General features: G+C 39.6%; 1 protein-coding gene across 1 annotated transcript in view; it reads left to right on the top strand.

Annotated features, from left to right (window-relative positions):
* PHLPP1 (PH domain and leucine rich repeat protein phosphatase 1) overlaps nt 1–18507 on the top strand; it is a 533157-nt gene that overhangs the window by 316344 nt on the left and 198306 nt on the right. The window lies entirely within an intron of this gene.

Here is an 18507-nt window from a genome sequence, read left to right as displayed (position 1 = left end):
ATCCACCGAGATGCAGCTTCGCTGCATCCAGGTGGAATCTTTTGGCTGCGCACGCAGCCAACATTCTTTTGGCTGCCTCGCGCAGCCAACATTCCTTTGGTTGCCTCGCGCAGCCAACATTCCTTTGGTGATTATAGTATAGAAATATATTTATATATAATATTCTATTCAGAGCAGTCCACCTTACTTGTTTGAGACAAAGCTGACTGAACAATAGTTATAGACTTGAACTAAACATCAGATCTAGGTCATTGTTTAAAAATTGTCCATGATAGAATATTTTAAAAGCAAAAAGAGCAGACACTGCCCCCTCCCCTGCATAAGAAAAGACTCTTTACACAAATAGGAGAAAGCTGGAGACTGTAGACATCAGTATACATCTAAAACTTTGGGGCTTAGTTAGGAGTCTAAAAATCAGCTCAATGTTAATTAAAAAATAAGCAAAACTATACATTTCTTTCATGTAATTGGCAAGAGTCCATGAGCTAGTTACGTATGGGATATACAATCCTACCAGGAGGGGCAAAGTTTACCAAACCTCAAAATGCCTATAAATACACCCCCCACCACACCCACAATTCAGTTTTAGAAACTTTGCCTCCTATGGAGGTGGTGAAGTAAGTTTGTGCTAGATTTCTACGTTTATATGCGCTTCTCAGCTTTTTGAAGCCCGGTTCCTCTCAGAGTGCAGTGAATGACAGAGGGATGTGAAGGGAGTATTACCTATTGAATACATTGGTTTTCCTCACGGGGATCTATTTCATAGGTTCTCTGTTATCGGTCGTAGAGATTCATCTCCTACCTCCCTTTTCAGATCGACGATATACTCTTATATTCCATTACCTCTGCTGATTCTCGTTTAGATACTGGTTTGGCTATCTACTTTATGTAGATGAGTGTCTTTTGGTAAGTATGTTTCTTTTATTTAAGACACTCTTAAGCTATGGTTTGGCACTTTATGTTTAAAGTTCTAAATATATGTATTTACTTATATTTGCCATGATTCAGGTTTATAAGTATATTTCCTTTTTGCAGACTGTCAGTTTCATATTTGGGAAATGCTTTTTTTAATTAAAAAAATAAATAAAAAATTCTTACCTGCAGTTGTTTAATTGTCTAAAATTGCGGGCTGTATTAGGCTCGCTAGAGCGCAAAATGCTATAATTTATTGCGTCATTCTTGGCGCAAGAATTACGTTTGTTAATGTAGTTTCGTCATTTCCGGCATCTTAGTTGTCGCTGAGTTTTTTTACGAGGTTGCGTCATCTATGATGCTCGTGTTTGTTGCAGACGTTTTTGGCGGCAAAAAATATTTTGTCAGTTGTGGGCGTCGTACTTGGCGCCAAACTTTTTGACATTATTTAAGACTTCATTTCTTTTTGCTTCTGGTTGCCAGAGGCCTATTTTGTTTGCATTTCTTTCCCATTCCTGAAACTGTCATATAAGGAAAATGATATTTTGCTTTATATGTTGTTTTTTCTATTACATTTGCAAGATGTCTCAAAACTGTTCCTGTTTCAGAAAACACTGTTGGATTCCTGCTGACTGATATCAGTCCTACCAAAGCTAAGTTCATTTTAATGTTATGAATTTTATCTTTAGCTGTGGTTTGTAATAAGTTATCATGATAAACTTTTACATGCAGAGAAAATGTTCATCAGTATTAATGCATTGTCTATTGCTATTCTTTTAACATCTAATGTACAAGATATACCTGGGAATTTATAAGAATATTTTTCTGATTCTATTCTGTCTGCCATTCCGCCTTCTAATAAAATGTAAAGGTCTTTTTTAAGCTTCTCATTTAGTTGATAAATTTTCAAATGACCGACAACATACTGTATTATCCTTTCTGATTAGGATTTATCTGATTCAGAAGATACTTCCTCAGATATTGACACTAACAAATTTACTTTTTTATTTTTGAAGTACATTTGTTCTTTGTTGAAAAAGTGTTGATTATATTGGATATTGAGGAGACTAATCCTTTTTTATGGCTAGTTAACATTTAGATTCTGTTTATTAACCTCCTGTGGTTGTTTCAGAGGGGTTTTTTCCAGTTCCTAATACTAGGGAATGGAATAGGCCTGGTACTTCTTTTATTCCTTCTTTAAGGTTTTAAAAAGTTGTATCCTCCAATTAGTTTGGAGTTTTGGGAAAGATCTCCAAGTTAATGGGGTTATCTCTACTCTTGCTAACGTACTACTATTTCTATGGAAAATAGTATTTATTTTAAAGATCCTTTAGATGGGAAACTTGTATCTTATCTAAGAAATTTATTTTCAGGTCCTTTTCTTAGGCCTGCAATTTCTTTGGCTTATGTTGCAGATATTTCCTCTTTTTTTTGGTTGGAAACTTTAGCGCAACAAGTTTTGGATTATGATTTGTTTAGCATTGTTAACTTTTTTCAACATGCTAATAATTTCATTTGTGATGCCATTTTTTTTATATTATCAAAATTGAGGTTAAATCTATGTCTAGCTATTTTAGCTAGAAGAACTTTGTGGCTTAAATTTTGGAGTGCTGATTTGATTTCTAAATCCAGATTTCTATTTTCTTTCCTTCCAAGGTAATAAATTACTTGGTTCACAGTTGGATTCAATACTTTCAACTGTTACTGTGGGGAAGGGAGTTTTTTTGCCTCAAGATTAAGTTCTAAGGGTAAATCTTAAGCTTATAACCATTTTTTGTTCTTAATAAGGAACAGAAACCTAATTCTTCCCCAAGTAATATATTTCTAATTGGAAGTTTCTTCAAATGGAATTAATTAATTTAAGAGATAAAAGCCAGCCCCCAAATTCGCATGAAGGTGCGGCCCTTATTTCAGCTTAGCTGGTAGGGGGCAGGTTAAGATTTTTCTAAAGTTGTTTGGTTCAATTCGGTCCAAACTCCTTAGTTTCAGAATATTGTTTCTCAGGGGTACTGAATAGGATGCGGAGTAAGTCCGTCTGTGAGAAGTCTTTTTCTCTCTCACATATTCCAGCAAATCCCAGTAAAGGCTCAGGCTTTCCTGAAGTATGTTTCAGACCTGGAGTTATCTGGGGTATTCATATTAGTTCTGTTTCAGAAACGGGGTCTGGGGTTTTATTCTGAACTATTCAAAGAAAGAAAATCTTTTGTCAGAGTACCATCTCTCAGAATGGTGATTTTAAGGTCTATTCTGCCTTTGTTCAGCAAGGGCATTATTTGCCTACAATAGACTTACAGGATGCATATCTTTATATTCTGTTTCATTCAGATTATTTTCATTTTCTGAGATTCTCTTTTTTAGACAAGCATTACCATTTTGTTGCTGGTCTAGCAACAGCTCTAGGAATCTTTTCAAAGGTTCTCGTTGGTTCCTTTTTTGGACGATATTTTGGTACTTGCTCAGTCTTTTCGTTCTGCAGAATCTCATATGATTCAACTGCTGTTGTTCCTTCAAAGACACGGTTGGAGGTTCATTTTATCAAGAAAGTTTCTTGATTCCTCAGACAAGGGTCACCTTTTTTAGGTTTCCAGATAGATTGTGTCAATGTCTTTGTCTCTAACAGACAAGAGACAATTTTTATTGGGTTCAGCTTGTTGGAACCTTCAGTCTCTATTATTTCCTTCAGTAGCTATTTGCATGGAAGTTTTAGGTCTCTGCAGCATCGGACTCGTTTCCCTTTGCTCATTTTCATATGAGACCTTTCCATTTTTTTATGCTGAATTTATGGTGCAGGAATTATTCTAGGATATCACATTTAATATCCTTGAATCTCAATATTCAACTATCTCTGACTTGGTGGTTAGATCACCATTGTATAGTTCTACGGGTCTCTTTGGTTCATCCAACCTGGACCGTGATCACACCAGATGTGAGTCTTTTAGGTTGGGAAGCTGTCTGGGGATCTCTGACAGCATAAGGGGTTTGGAAATCTCAAGAGGCGAGATTACCAATCTATATTTTTGAACTGCGTGCGATTCTCAGAGCTTTTCAGTTTTGGCTTCTATTGAAGAGAGAGACGTTTATTGGTTTTTAGATAGACAATGTCACTACTGTGGCATATGTCAATCATCAGGGTGGGACTCACAGTCCTCAGGCTATGAAAGAAGTATCTTGGATACTTGCTTGGGTGTAATCCAGCTCCTATTTTCTGCAGTCCATATCTCAGGTATAGACAATTGGGAAACGGTTTATCTTAGTTGTCAGACCTTACATCCAGGAGAGTGGTCTCTACACCCAGATGTGTTTTTTTCAAATTGTTCAGATGTAGGGGCTTCCAGAAATAGATCTGATGGCATCTCATCTAAACAAGGAACTTCCCAGGTACCTATCTAGGTCCAGGGATCCTCAGGCGGATACAGTGGATACTTTGACACTCCCTTGAAGTTTTCAACCTGTTTATATTTTTTTCGCCTCTAGTTCTTCTTCCAAGAGTGATTTTCAAAATCATCATGGAGCAATCGTTTGTGCTGCTGGTGGCGCCAGCATGGCTTCACAGGTTTTGGTATGTGGATCTTGTTCGGATGTCCAGTTGCCAACCTTGGCCACTTTCATTTAGGCCAGACCTTATATCTCAAGGTATGGAAATTGAATGCTTAGTGCTTAGTCATAGAGATTTTTCTGACTCTGTGATTAATACTATGTTGCAGGCTCATGAATCTGATTCTAGAAAGATCTATTATCGAGTTTGGAAGACTTGCATTTCATGGTGCTCTTCTCATAAATTATCTGGGCATTCTTTTAGAATTCCTAGAATTTTTTCAGTTTCTTCAGGATGGTTTAGATGAGGGTTTGTCTGCAAGTTCCTTGAAAGGACAAACTTCTGCTTTTTCTGTCCTAGTCCACAGAAAAGTTGCTAAACTCCCTGATATTCATTGTTTTGTACAGGCTTTGGTTTGTATCAAGCCTGTCATTGAATCAATCTCTCCTTCCTGGAGTTTTAATTTGGTTTTGAAGGCTTTACAGGCTCCTCCGTTTGAGCCTATGCATTCTCTGGACACTAAATTGCTTTCTTGGAAAGTGTTGTTCCTTTTGGCCATCTCTTCTGCTAGAAGAGTTTCTGAATTATCTGCTCTTTCTTGAGAGTCTCCTTTTCCGATTTTTCATCAGGATAAGGCGGTTTTGCGGACTTCTTTTAAATCTTTTCCTAAAGTTGTGAATTCCATCAATATTAGTAGAGAAATTGTTGTCCCTTCTTTGTGTCCTAATCCTAAAATTTCTCTGGAGAGATTTTTTTTTTTTATTCTTTGGATGTGGTAAGAGCTTTGAAATATGTTGAACCCACTAAAGATTTCAGGAAGACTTCTAGTCTATTTGTAATCTTTTCTGGTCCTAGGAAAGGTCAGAAGGCTTCTGCCATTTCTTTGCAATTTTGGTTAAAGCTTTTTGATTCTTCATGCTTATTTAGGTCATGTAATTTAGTTAGGTAATTCCCCGCCTCAGAGGATTACGGCTCATTCTACTAGGTCAGTTTCCACTTCCTGGGCTTTTAAAGGGACATTATACACTCATTTTTTCTTTGCATAAATGTTTTATAGATGATCTATTTATATAGCCCATTAATTTATTTATTTTTTAAAAATGTATAGTTTTGCTTATTTTTAAATAACATTGCACTGATTTTCAAACTCCTAACCAAGCCCCAAAGTTTTATGAGAATACTGACGTATACCTACTCTAGCTTGCTCCTGTTTGTGTAAAGGGTCTTTTCATATGCAAAAGAAGGAGGAGGGGGGAGTGTCTTATTTCCCACTTGCAATGGGCTTTCCAGCTACCTTTTCAATTGAGCTAAACTGAAAGCTTCTAAGTAAGTTTTTAAACAGTTTTATACTGGATTTTTATATCACTATCTGTGCATCTTATTCTTTATGGTAGTGTCTATTACATGCAGTTATATGAAAATGAGTGTATAACTGTCCCTTTAAGAATGAAGCTTCTGTTGATCAGATTTGCAAAGCAGCATCTTGGTCTTTTTTGCATACATTTACTAAATTCTACCATTTTGATGTTTTTGCTTCTTCAGAAGCAGTTTTTGGTAGAAAAGTTCTTCAGGCAGTTGTTTCAGTTTTGATTCTTTTGCTTATAATCTCAGTTTTTTTCATTATAAAGATTAAAACTTTTGATTTGGGTTGTAGATTAATTTTTTCAGCGGAATTGGCTGTCTTTATTTTTATCCCTCCCTCTCTAGTGACTCTTGCGTGGAGTTTCACATCTTGGGTATTTGCTATCCCATACGTCACTAGCTCATGGACTCTTGCCAATTATATGAAAGAAAACATAATTTATTTAAGAATTTACCTGATAAATTCATTTCTTTCATATTGGCAAGAGTCCATGAGACCCACCCTTTTTATGGTGGTTATGATTTTTTTGTATAAAGCACAATTATTCCAATTCCTTATTGATGCTTTTTACTCCTTTCTTTATCACCCCACTTCTTGGCTATTCGTTAAACTGAATTGTGGGTGTGGTGGGGGTGTATTTATAGGCATTTTGAGGTTTGGGACACTTTGCCCCTCCTGGTAGGATTGTATATCCCATATGTCACTAGCTCATGGACTCTTGCCAATATGAAAGAAATGAATTTATCAGGTAAATTCTTACATAAATTATGTTTTTAAAAAAACAAAAAAAAACAAACAACCTGTATGGGCTATATAAATAGATCTACAAAACATTTATGCAACGAAAAATCTAGTGTACAATGTCCTTTTAATGTTACCTAGCTATTCTACTATATAGTCTTCATCAAATTGGCTTTGTTTTCTTTGTATTCTTTGTTGAAAGCTAAACCTAGGTAGGCTAATATGCTTATTGTTTAAGCCCTTGAAGGCCGCCTCTTATCTCAGTGCATTTAGTTTTTCACAGCTAGACAGTGCTAGTTCACAGGTGCCATATAGATAAACATTGTGCTCACTACTGTGGAGTTATTTATGAGTCAGTACTGATTGGCTAAAATGCAAGTGTCAAAAGAACTGAAATAAGGGGGCCGTCTGCAGAGACTTAGATACAATATTATCACAGAGGTAAAAAGTATATTAATATATCCGTGTTGGTTATGCAAAACTGGGGTATAGGTAATAAAGCGATTATCTATCTTTTAAAAAAATAAAAATTCTGGAGTAGATTGTGATTTAGATCGGTGGTACTTTATGGAGGGTCATTGGTGCTAAAATTACATTAGCTATAAATCCTTTTGTACAAATATGAAATATTGCAGTGTTGTATTGTGTTAATTTTTTTGCGGTATATCTTTGTGGTGCTGAATACTTTTGGTGTGGTTTGTATTGTGTTTGAGGGATTTAGCTGTCTCTTTTCCAGTTAGTGTCTCTCTAGGATATTACATGGGTTTTCACAGTAACCTATTTATCTGACATTTTTCAGCTGCAAAGGTGAGGGAGAAGGGTAAAGTAGGTTCTGAATAAATGGGATTTTAGGAATAGCCAACAATCTCACTTTGAGCTTCATTCTAAAGCTCTCTGGTCTAGCAAGATTCTATAAATAGCCTTATTAAGATGAGCCGATTCAAGGAATGCTCTAATGGTAACTTTTACCTTGAGAACTGTGTATCTCATTAAAGGAGTTCCCCAATTTTCGCTATGTGAAGGAAATATACTTACATTACAATATTGTGCTCACTAAACCAATAATTTCTCTCCATGCCAACAAGTTTTTGGGATTTTGGCATTACGATCGAACTCTCTCTAGCTTTCAGAAATGTCCTGTATAAGTGTGTGGTAATGATTGGACAAGGTAAGTCGGTCTTGGATAAAACAGATGCAGGAATTTCTTTAGACAATTAAATGAGTTGTGGGGGGGGGGTCTTGGTATATTAATCAACATTTGGTTTTCCATCTAAAGGGGAGGAGAGTCCACGGCTTCATTCATTATTATTGGGAATTAAGAACCTGGCCACCAGGAGGAGGCAAAGACACCCCAGCCAAAGGCTTAAATACCTCCCCCACTTCCCTTATCCCCCAGTCATTCTTTGCCTTCCATCACAGAGGAGTGCCAGAGTTTCGGAGTAGTCTCTTATGGAGGGTAGTACTCTTCGCAGTGGGACTGGAATTTTAACTAGTCCTTTCAGCCTCAGCGAGAGCCTGGGCGAAAGTTAGAGTCCGAGAAATGCAGGGAGAGTCTTTCTGCAAAACCATCCCAACTCATATTAACAGCTCCATAAGCAATCAGTGTTGACGAGTTTCGCTGCCTGCTTTCTTCACTCAAGTCCATGTCAGGAGCGAGGCTACTAACCTGTCACACTTGAAGGGCTGTGTTCCTGTTCCATGGTGTAGATTCTGGTAAGATCGTTTAATTTTTTATTAATAATGATAACATAGAAGACAGGGTCACAGTGTGGCGCCTTTTTATCTTTACAGAATCAAGGGTTAATATTCCTGGAAGGGGGATTATTGAACAGGGGGGTTTTATACCTGATATTTTTGTGTCATTGCTGCGCTATGTGCGAGATGAGGCTCTGGCAATGTGTAGAACTTTCAGGTTACTTGCGGAAACTTGTGCGCCCATTTTTTGGCGCGTTTTTCCCTAGTGCAGTGGCGGTCATGCCAGGCATTCCATGCAACTGGGTGTGGCTATATATCCTTCCTGTTGACCTGTGGCACAGGAGACGCAACGGTTTCTGTAGTCCGGGTCCTAGGAGGTGGTGAGTGCCCCGGTCATTGGTGGTATAAGGGTGCCTTTTTAATCAATAAAGTTAGTCTATCCAAGCGTGCAAGCGATGGAGGACTCTAACATGTTGGAAGGCTCCCCTTCCTTAATAAAGTCTCATTCCTGTGTTTATTGTGAGGAGGTAGATTAGCCTGCTCAACTATGTTCCACATGCCTTGATAAAGTTACAGCATCTAAATGTAAACGGATGTCTAGTACTACTGAGCCGTCCACCTCTGAGGGTTCTTCGTCCCAGGAGGTGCGTTCCCAACATTCATCTCCGATTGCACATGCAGCACTATGGGGTCCTACCATTACTCCTTCGGGATTTGTTGGCCTTCAGACTTTGCGGACCAACTGAATCGGCGGTTTCGAAAGTGATCCATGCCTTACCACGTTCTGCTAAGCGGAAGCTTAGGGTTTATCATAGTGGCCCGGCCCAGGGTTTGTCCTCGCCGATGGGAGATCCAGAGTCTCTATACGAGGATGGGGCCCACTCCGACTCTTCGGAGGAGGCCCCTTCTGGATCGGAGTCTGTGTCATCCTTTTGTACCTATGCATTCCATAGACATTAAGATTCTGTCCTGGTAGGTTCTCTTCCTGTTGGCGATTGCATCGGCACGTAGAGTATCTGAACTAGCTGCCTTGCAATGTGACCCTCCTTATCTGGTGTTTCATGCGGATAAGGCTGTACTTCGCACTGGGTTGGGGTTTCTCCCCAAGGTGGTGTCTAACCGTAACATCAATCAGGAAATAGTTCCTTCTTTGTGTCCTAACCCTTCTTCAAAGGAGAGGTTACTTCATAACTTGGATGTGGTTCGTGCCTTGAAGTTCTATCTTCAGGCTACAAAGGATTTGAGACAGTCTACATCTCTTTTCGTGGTGTATTCTGGGAAGCACAAGGGGCAAAGGGCCTCTGCTGCTTCTTTGTCTTTTTTGGTTGAGGAGCTTGATTTGCTTGACTTGGTCCTCCTTATACACTTTTACAAAGTTTTACAAATTTGACGTTTTTGCTTCTCTGGAAGCCGTTTTTGGGGAAGTGATTAGATTCTTCCTTTTTCCTTCTTCGTTTAAAAAAAACTGTTTCCCGTTCCGGACTCTCCGCTTGAGCTGTGGGGGACCATCCCTAAGGTGGGTGGGGCTATCTCTACGCCCACGAAGCGGACGACTATTCCCCTCAAGGATAGTTCGTCGTTTAAAGAGCCCATGGATAAAAAGCTGGAAAACATGTAGAGAAAGTTGTTTCAGCACACATGGTTTGTTTTTCAGCCAGCAGCAGCTAACGTATTGGTGTGAATCCCTGTGTGAAATGGTCGAGGGGGAGACATCCATCGACAAAATACAGGAGAAGATTAAGGCTCTGAAGATCGCCAATTCTTTCATCTGCGATGCCAATATGCAAATTATACGCCTGAATGCTAAGTTGTCAGGTTTTTCTGTTTTAGCGCGCAGGGCTCTGTGTCTAAAATCTTGGTCTGCGGACATGACCTCTAAGGCAAGGCTGTTGTCCTTGCCTTTTCAAGGAATGATCCTGTTCGGTCCAGGATTGGATTAGATTATATCCACGGTTACGGGAGGCAAGGGAGCTTTCCTACCACAGGATAAGAAGGCTAAGCCTAAAGGATCTACTTTTCATCCCTTTCATGCGGATAAGGCCCAGCGCCAGCAACCTGCCGCAAAAGCGGACCAGTCTAAGGGATCTTGGAAGCCAGATCAATCTTGGAACAAGTCTAAGCAGAGCAAGAAGCCTGCTGAGACAAAATCAACATGAAGGGGCGGCCCCCGACCGGTCTCCGGATCACATAGGGGCAGATTATCTCTGTTCTCAGACGCATGGTTGCAGGACGTTCAGGACCCTTGGGTTCCAGAAGTTGTCTCCCAGGGTTACAGAAGAAGGTTCAGATCCCACCCGCCCAAGGGCAGATTCCTCCTGTAAGACCAGAGAAGAGAGAGGCCTTTCTAGAGTGTGTAAGAGATCTCGCCTCTCTCTAGGGTACTATTCCAACCTTTTTTGTGATTCCAAAGAAGGAGGGCAAGTTCCGCCCGTTTCTGGACCTAAAGTGTTTAAACAAGTTTCTAAGTGTTCCATTGTTCAAAATGGAAACGATCAGATCTATTCTGCCCCTAGTTCAAGAGGGGCAGTTCATGACGACTATAGATTTGAAGGACGCTTACCTTCATGTGCCAATCCACAGGGACCACTTCAGATTCCTAAGATTTGCATTTTTGGGCCAACACTTCCAGTTTTTGGTTCTTCCTTTTGGTCTGGCGACGGCCCCGAGAGTCTTCACAAAGGTTCTGGGGGCGCTGCTTGCAGTGGCGAGATCCAGGGGCATTGCGGTGGCGCCTTACCTGGACGACATCCTAGTTCAGACGCCGTTCTAGATTCTCTGAGGCTGACTGCGTGGAGATTGAACGCCTAGTCTTACCCAAGAGAGGCTTTTCTGAAAGTGTGATTAATACTCTAATTCAGGCAAGGAAGCAAGTCACTCGTCGCATCTACCATAAGGTGTGGAGGACTTGTCCTGGTGTGAGAAGCATGGATATCCTTGGCATAAGGTGAAGGTATCCAGGATGCTCTCCTTTCTCCAAGATGGTTTGGAGAAGGGTCTTGCCGCTAGTTCCTTAAAGGGACAGATTTCAGCATTATCAGTTTTTTTGCATAGGAGACTCGCTGAGCTCCCTGACATTCAATCTTTTGTTCAGGCTCTGTCTAGAATCAGGCCTGTCTTTAGACAGTCGGCTCCGCCTTGGAGCTTAAACTTAGTACTTTAGGTTTTGCTGGCTGTGGTGCCCTCAGATTAGGGTCCGCCTTTTTACCCTCCTGGTTTTATTTAGTGTCCTCTAGAGCTTGGGTATATGTTCTCAATAGTAATGAATGAAGCCGTGGACTCTCCTCCCCTTTAGATGGAAAACATAAATTATGCTTACCTGATAATTTAATTTCCATCGAGGGGAGGAGAGTCCACGGCTCCCGCCTGTATCTCCGTTGGGCGGCCCTAAATTTATTCTTTCTGGCACCTTTTTTACCCTGATATTTCTCCTACTGTTCCTGGTTACCTCGGCAGAATGACTGGGGGATAAGGGAAGTGGAGGAGGTATTTAAGCCTTTGGCTGGGTTGTCTTTGCCTCCTACTGGTGGCCGGGTTCTTAATTCCCAATAGTAATGAATTGAGCCATCCTCTCGATGGAAATGAAATTATCAGGTAAGCATAATTTGTTTTTCATTATTGAAGTTGAGAGCCAGTTTGGGGACTAATGCGTGGTGCAACAGACTAGATTACATGAACAAGGAAATCATTCTGGGTAAAACATTGATAAAGTGTGTGTGAACAATTGGTTGAAGTTGGAGAAGTTCGAGCAGGGTTTTGCTGCAGTGAACAGACTTATATCTTAGTACACTTTCCTAGCCAAATTTACAGTTGTTACTAGCCATAAACCGCAGTCTAAGTCAAATGAGCAAAGCTGTATAGTATTGAAGAGAAAATATGACTGATAACCTCTGGGGTCACACATCCATTTTGACTAACTAGAGCTTCCATAAAAAACTTACGGCCACTGTCAGAACTGTCCATAGATCCAAGAAAAGTGTTAGACTGTTCACACACTTGTAGCAGAATAAAAATAATATTTTAATTCTCTCACATATACCCTGTGAGAGAATTATGGCATGTATGCATTTTGTAAATTAATTATCCAAAAGACAAAAATCCTTAATTTTAATAATTTAATTTACACCTGCCATCTGCTTGTCGCATACTAACGTCTGTGTGTCGCAGAGGTTTAATGTAGCTGGCTTTCAATACCTAACCATTAGTGATATAACATTCTGTTACAAGGTGCTTCCAAAATATAGCCAGAGCTGAGGATTTTAAAAACCACAAACAGTAGGATAAGTCATTAGCAGTTTGGGAAACTGATCACAAACGCAAGGCACACCACTTTGAAAGACTGCTTCCTTCCATTAATGTAAAAGCGACAAAGACCCTTTCATTCAGTGTCTGCAAGCCATTCATGCTTAGGCTTATTCAATGTCTGATACTTGCAAAACAGTCTTCCTTCCTCACTCTCATCTCCTTTAGGGTTCCCTGTGGTTGTCAAGCAACAGAAAAAGATCTGGCTATACTTGCACATTAAGCAGACTTGTATACCATGCCTTTTTGTTCACTTCCTCCTGGATTGGTTTTTATGTTCTGGAAAATGTTGCAATAAAAATAAATAAATAAAAAAACCTATAAATATATCCTTTTTCAACCACTGATAAGGCAAAGTGAGGACAGGTTCCAAGTGACCTGTTGGTATGTCTGACTAACATGGAAATGTGCCATATCTTTCATGGTTATGCTTACTCAGTCATTGTGGCTCACAGTGATCAGGCAGCAAAGTAAACATTAAAGGGCCATAAAACCCAAATGTTTAAACACTTGAAAGTGATGCAGCATAGCTGTAAAAAGCTGACTAGAAAATATCACCTGAGCATCTTTATATAAAAAAAAAAGATATTTGTTTTAAAGGATTTCTAAGCAGCAAATCAGTATGTCTGTCCCAGGACAGCTGAAGGGATGAGCCTCGTGCACTCTCATCTTATATCCCTATTCAGTTTAGGGAAGTTTACAATGAAATCTCATGAGAGTTAAGTCAAATCTCATGAGATCACAGTAAAAGAGTTCATGACCTCAGCACTGCTGATGCTGATTGGCTCCTGTTCATTTCTTCATTTTTTATTATTTTTTTTTTTACCTGCAGCTGGGCTGCAGCTAAGTATAACTTTTTACACAGAACTTACTCTGCTGAGCTGAGGAGATTGTGAGGTAAAATATCTTCCTTTTTTACATAGAGATGCTCAGGTTATATTTTCCCGTCAGCTTTTTACAGTTCTACTGCATCAGTTTCAAGTGATTTAGCATATGAGTATTATGTCCCTTTAAATGGACAGTCTAGTCAAAATTAAACTTTCATTATTCAGATAGTGCATGCAATTTAAAACAACTTTCCAAATTACTTTCATCATCAAATTTGCTTTGTTTTTTTGGTATTCTTTGTTGGAAGCTAAACCTAGGTAGGCTCATATGCTAATTTCTTAGACCTTGAAGGCCGCCTCTTATCTCAGAGCATTTTTCACAGCTAGACTGCACTATGTGTGCCATATAGATAACATTGTGCTCACTCTCGTGGAGTTATTTATAAATCAGCATTGATTGGCTAAAATGCATGTCTGTCAAAAGAACTGAAATAAGGGGGCAGTCTGCAGAGGCTTAGATACAAGTTAATTGCACAGGTAAAAAATATATTAATATAAATGTGTTGGTTATTCAAAACTGGGGAATAGGTAATAAAAGGGATTATCTATCTTTTTAAAAAAAAAAAAAAAGTAGTAGTAGTGGAGTAGACTGTCCCTTTAAATATTTTTTTTCTTGCGATTTAGATCAAGTGGTACTTTTTGGAGGGTTATTGGTGCTAAAATTACGTTAAGTTATAAATACTTTTGTACAAATATGAAATATTGCAGTGTTGTATTGTGTTCATTTTTTGCGGTATATCTTTTGGGGTACTGGAACATAAGAACAGAGAAGCGCTTCCTCGATTCAAGGTAAAAAAAGATACAAATTTATTAGAGCACATAACCATATGTACTTAATACAAACAAATGATAAAAGTGCCTTATAACAAATACGGATCATAGGGTACTAGTTACTCTTAGATTATAGTGATCACAGCGCTCGTGACCAAATGCGAGCTCTGCTACTTTCTAAAGCCCAATAATTGATTTAAAACATTCATTTATAAAAATCACACATTTCATACTTCATATAGTACGTTAATAACATTTAAATGAATCTAAAAATACACCTATATATTAGAAAACATTTTAGCTATGATAAATAGCGGCCATAGTGACACAGACATATATATCTATGTTGTGCCCCCCTGCATATTTTATGTAAGTGTGAAACAATTCTATGGTGCCCTTTATCGGACCATACCTAGATTAATAACACCCTTAGACAGAAGGAAACTTTAAAGCATGAATGCTTGTAGATCTAAATCAATGTTAAGCCTTTTAGGTGAAAGGTTATCTAATTCCTGAATCCATCTTGTTTCCCTCTGTCTAAGGGTGATGAGTCTCTGGTGTGGGTTCTCACCCGGTGGTATAGCTTCCAAGGATACAAATTCGTAAACTACTGGGGTCTTTTCCATGATGGACCCTAAAATGTTCAGACACACTGTGTTTTTAAACCTATTTTGATGTTGTTGATGTGTTCATAACATCATCTCTTGATCTTCCTCTTAGTTCCCCCTATATAGATCAGGCCACAGGATAGACCATAAACAGACCATAAACAAATGTGTATATCTTACTGTATTGTTTGACTCTACTCCTCGGTTATCTCCCTCGTTTGTCGAATTCCAACGGATTCGGGGTAATTGCCCAAAAGGAATGTTCTCTTTCCATTTTCTCATGTGCCTACTTTTAGCATTAAGGAAGCCATTACTATCAGTAGGTTTTTTGATATTTCTCACCATAACTGTATTTGAACTAATGTCTACAAAGAGCTCAACATGTAAGAATTCTATTTTGTCCCTCAAAACTTTCTCTGAGAAGGTTAAATTAAACTCATTACCATTAAAGGGATATAATACCTATATGCTAAATCACTTGAAAGTGATGCAGTATAACTGTAAAAAGCTGACAGGAAAATATCACCTGAACATCTCTATGTTAAAAAGGAAGATTTCTCTTGTTAAGTGTGTTCAGTCCACGGGTCATCCTTTACTTATGGGATATATTCTCCTTCCCAACAGGAAGTTGCAAGAGGATCACCCAAGCAGAGCTGCTATATAGCTCCTCCCCTCACATGTCATATCCAGTCATTCTCTTGCAACCCTCAACAAAGAAGGAGGTCGCGGGAGGAGTTGGAGTTTTTACTTAATTATTCTTCAATCAAAAGTTTGTTATTTTAAATGGCACCGGAGTGTGCTGTTTTTTCTATCTCAGGCAGTATTTGGAAGAAGAAACTGCCTGCGTTTTCTATGATCTTAGCAGGCGTAACTAAGATCCACTGGCTGTTCTCGACATTCTGAGGAGTGGGGAAACTTCAGAACATGGAAATAGCATGCGGGGTCCCCCGCAAATGAGGTATGTGCAGTACAATATTTTCTGGGAATGGAATTGACTAAGAAAATACTGCTGTTACCCGTATGATGTAAGTACAGCCTTAAATGCAGTAGTAGTGACTGGTATCAGGCTGATAAATGTATGCACAGTAGAGTTATTTTCTAGGGACTAGAATTTGACTGAGAAAATACTGTTAATACTGAAATAATGCTTAAGCCTTATCTGCAGTGGTAGCGACTGGTTGCAGGCTTAGTGATAACTTTGCATGACATTTAAAGAAGTTTATTTTCAAAACGTTTACTGGCATGTTATTCGTTTTGTGAGGTACTTTGGCGATAAATCCTTTTGGGCATGATTTTTTTTCTCTTTTTTTCCACATGGCTAACGTATATTTCTGCATAGAAACAGTTATATCAGGTCTCCCACTGTTGTAAATGAGCGGGAGGGGCCTTTTTTTAGCGCCTTGTTGCTCAGTTAAAATTCTAGCACAGTCTTCCTGATTCTTCCTCCTTGATCCAGGACGTCTCTAGAGAGCTCAGGGATCTTCAAAATTCGTTTTTGAGGGAGGTAATCAGTCACAGCAGACCTGTGACAGTGTGTTAGACTGTGATAAAAACGTTTAATATTAATTTGATATCCGTTTTTTTGGGTACTGAGGGGTTAATCATCCTGTTGCTAATGGGTGCAATCCTCTGCTAATTAATACATTTAAAGAATTGTTGACTATCACTGAATTAGTTCTTTGTTATTCAATTGTGTTTTTTTTTAAAAAAGCGCTGCAGCGTTTTTTATGTTGCTTGCAAACTTATTGAAAGTAATTTCCAAGCTTGTTAGCTTCATTGCTAGTCTGTTTAAACATGTCTGATACAGAGGAATCTGCTTGTTCATTATGTTTAAAAGCCGTTGTGGAGCCCAATAGAAATATGTGTACCTATTGTATTGATATTACTTTGAAAAGTCAATCTGTACCGATAAAAAAATTATCACCAGACAACGAGGGGGCAGTTATGCCGTCTAACTCTCCTCACGTGTCAGTACCTTCGTCTCCCGCTCGGGAGGTGCGTGAGATTGAGGCGCCAAGTACATCAAGGCCCTTACAAATCACTTTACATGATATGGCTAATGTTATGAAAGAAGTATTATACAATATGCCCGAGTTAAGAGGCAAGCGCGACAGTTCTGGGTTAAGGACAGAGCGCGCCGATGACACGAGAGCCATGTCTGATACTGCGTCACAATTTGCAGAACATGAGGACGGAGAGCTTCATTCTGTGGGTGACGGTTCTGAGTCGGGGAGACCGGATTCAGAAATTTCAAATTTTAAATTTAAGCTTGAGAACCTCCGCGTGTTGCTAGGGGAGGTGTTAGCGGCTCTGAATGATTGTGACACGGTGGCAATCCCAGAGAAATTATGTAAGCTGGATAAATACTACGCGGTGCCGGTGTGTACTGACGTTTTTCCTATACCAAAGAGGCTTACAGAGATTATTAGTAAGGAGTGGGATAGACCCGGTGTGCCTTTTTCCCCTCCTCCGATATTTAGAAAAATGTTCCCTATAGACGCCACCACACGAGACTTATGGCAGACGGTCCCTAAGGTGGAGGGAGCAATTTTCTACTTTAGCCAAGCGTACCACTATCCCGGTGGAGGATAGCTGTGCTTTCTCAGATCCAATGGATAAAAAATTAGAGGGTTATCTTAAGAAAATGTTTGTTCAACAAGGTTTTATATTACAGCCTCTTGCATGCATTGCGCCTGTCACTGCTGCAGCGGCATTCTGGTTTGAGTCTCTGGAAGAGGCGATTCGCACAGCACCATTGGATGAGTCTTTGAGCAAGATTAGAACCCTTAAGCTGGCTAATGCGTTTGTTTCGGATACCGTAGTGCATTTAACCAAACTTACGGCTAAAAATTCCGGATTCGCCATACAGGCGCGCATAGCGCTTTGGCTTAAATCCTGGTCAGCAGATGTAACTTCTAAATCTAAATTACTAAACATTCCTTTCAAAGGGCAGACCTTATTCGGGCCCGGCTTGAAGGAAATTATTGCTGACATTACTGGAGGTAAGGGCCACACCCTTCCTCAGGACAGGGCCAAATCAAAGGCCAAACAGTCTAATTTTCGTGCCTTTTGTAATTTCAAGGCAGGGGCAGCATCAACTTCCTCCGCTCCAAAACAGGAAGGAACTACTGCTCGTTACAGACAGGGTTGGAAAGGCAACCAGTCATGGAACAAGGGCAAGCAGGCCAGAAAGCCTACTTCCGCCCCTAAGACAGCATGAAGTCAGGGCCCCCTTTCCGGAGACGGATCTAGTGGGGGGCAGACTCTCTCTCTTCGCCCAGGCTTGGGCAAGAGATGTACAGGATCCCTGGACGTTGGAGATTATATCTCAGGGATACCTTCTGGATTTCAAAACTTCTCCTCCACAAGGGAGGTTTCATCTGTCAAGGTTATCAACAAACCTAGTAAAGAAAGAGGCATTTCTACAATGTGTACAAGACCTCTTAGTAATGGGAGTGATCCACCCAGTTCCGCGGACGGAACAGGGGCAGGGGTTTTTATTCAAATCTGTTTGTGGTTCCCAAGAAAGAGGGAACCTTCAGACCAATCTTAGATTTAAAAATCTTAAATTCCTAAGGGTTCCATCGTTCAAGATGGAAACCATTCGGACCATCCTACCCATGATCCAAGAGGGTCAATATATGACCACAGTGGATTTAAAGGATGCCTACCTTCACATACCGATTCACAAAGATT

Source organism: Bombina bombina, chromosome 5, assembly GCF_027579735.1.
Source record: "Bombina bombina isolate aBomBom1 chromosome 5, aBomBom1.pri, whole genome shotgun sequence".
Classification (NCBI taxonomy): Eukaryota; Metazoa; Chordata; class Amphibia; order Anura; family Bombinatoridae; genus Bombina; species Bombina bombina.
Note: the sequence above shows the minus strand (reverse complement) of the source record. Positions and strands in the feature narration are given on the sequence as shown.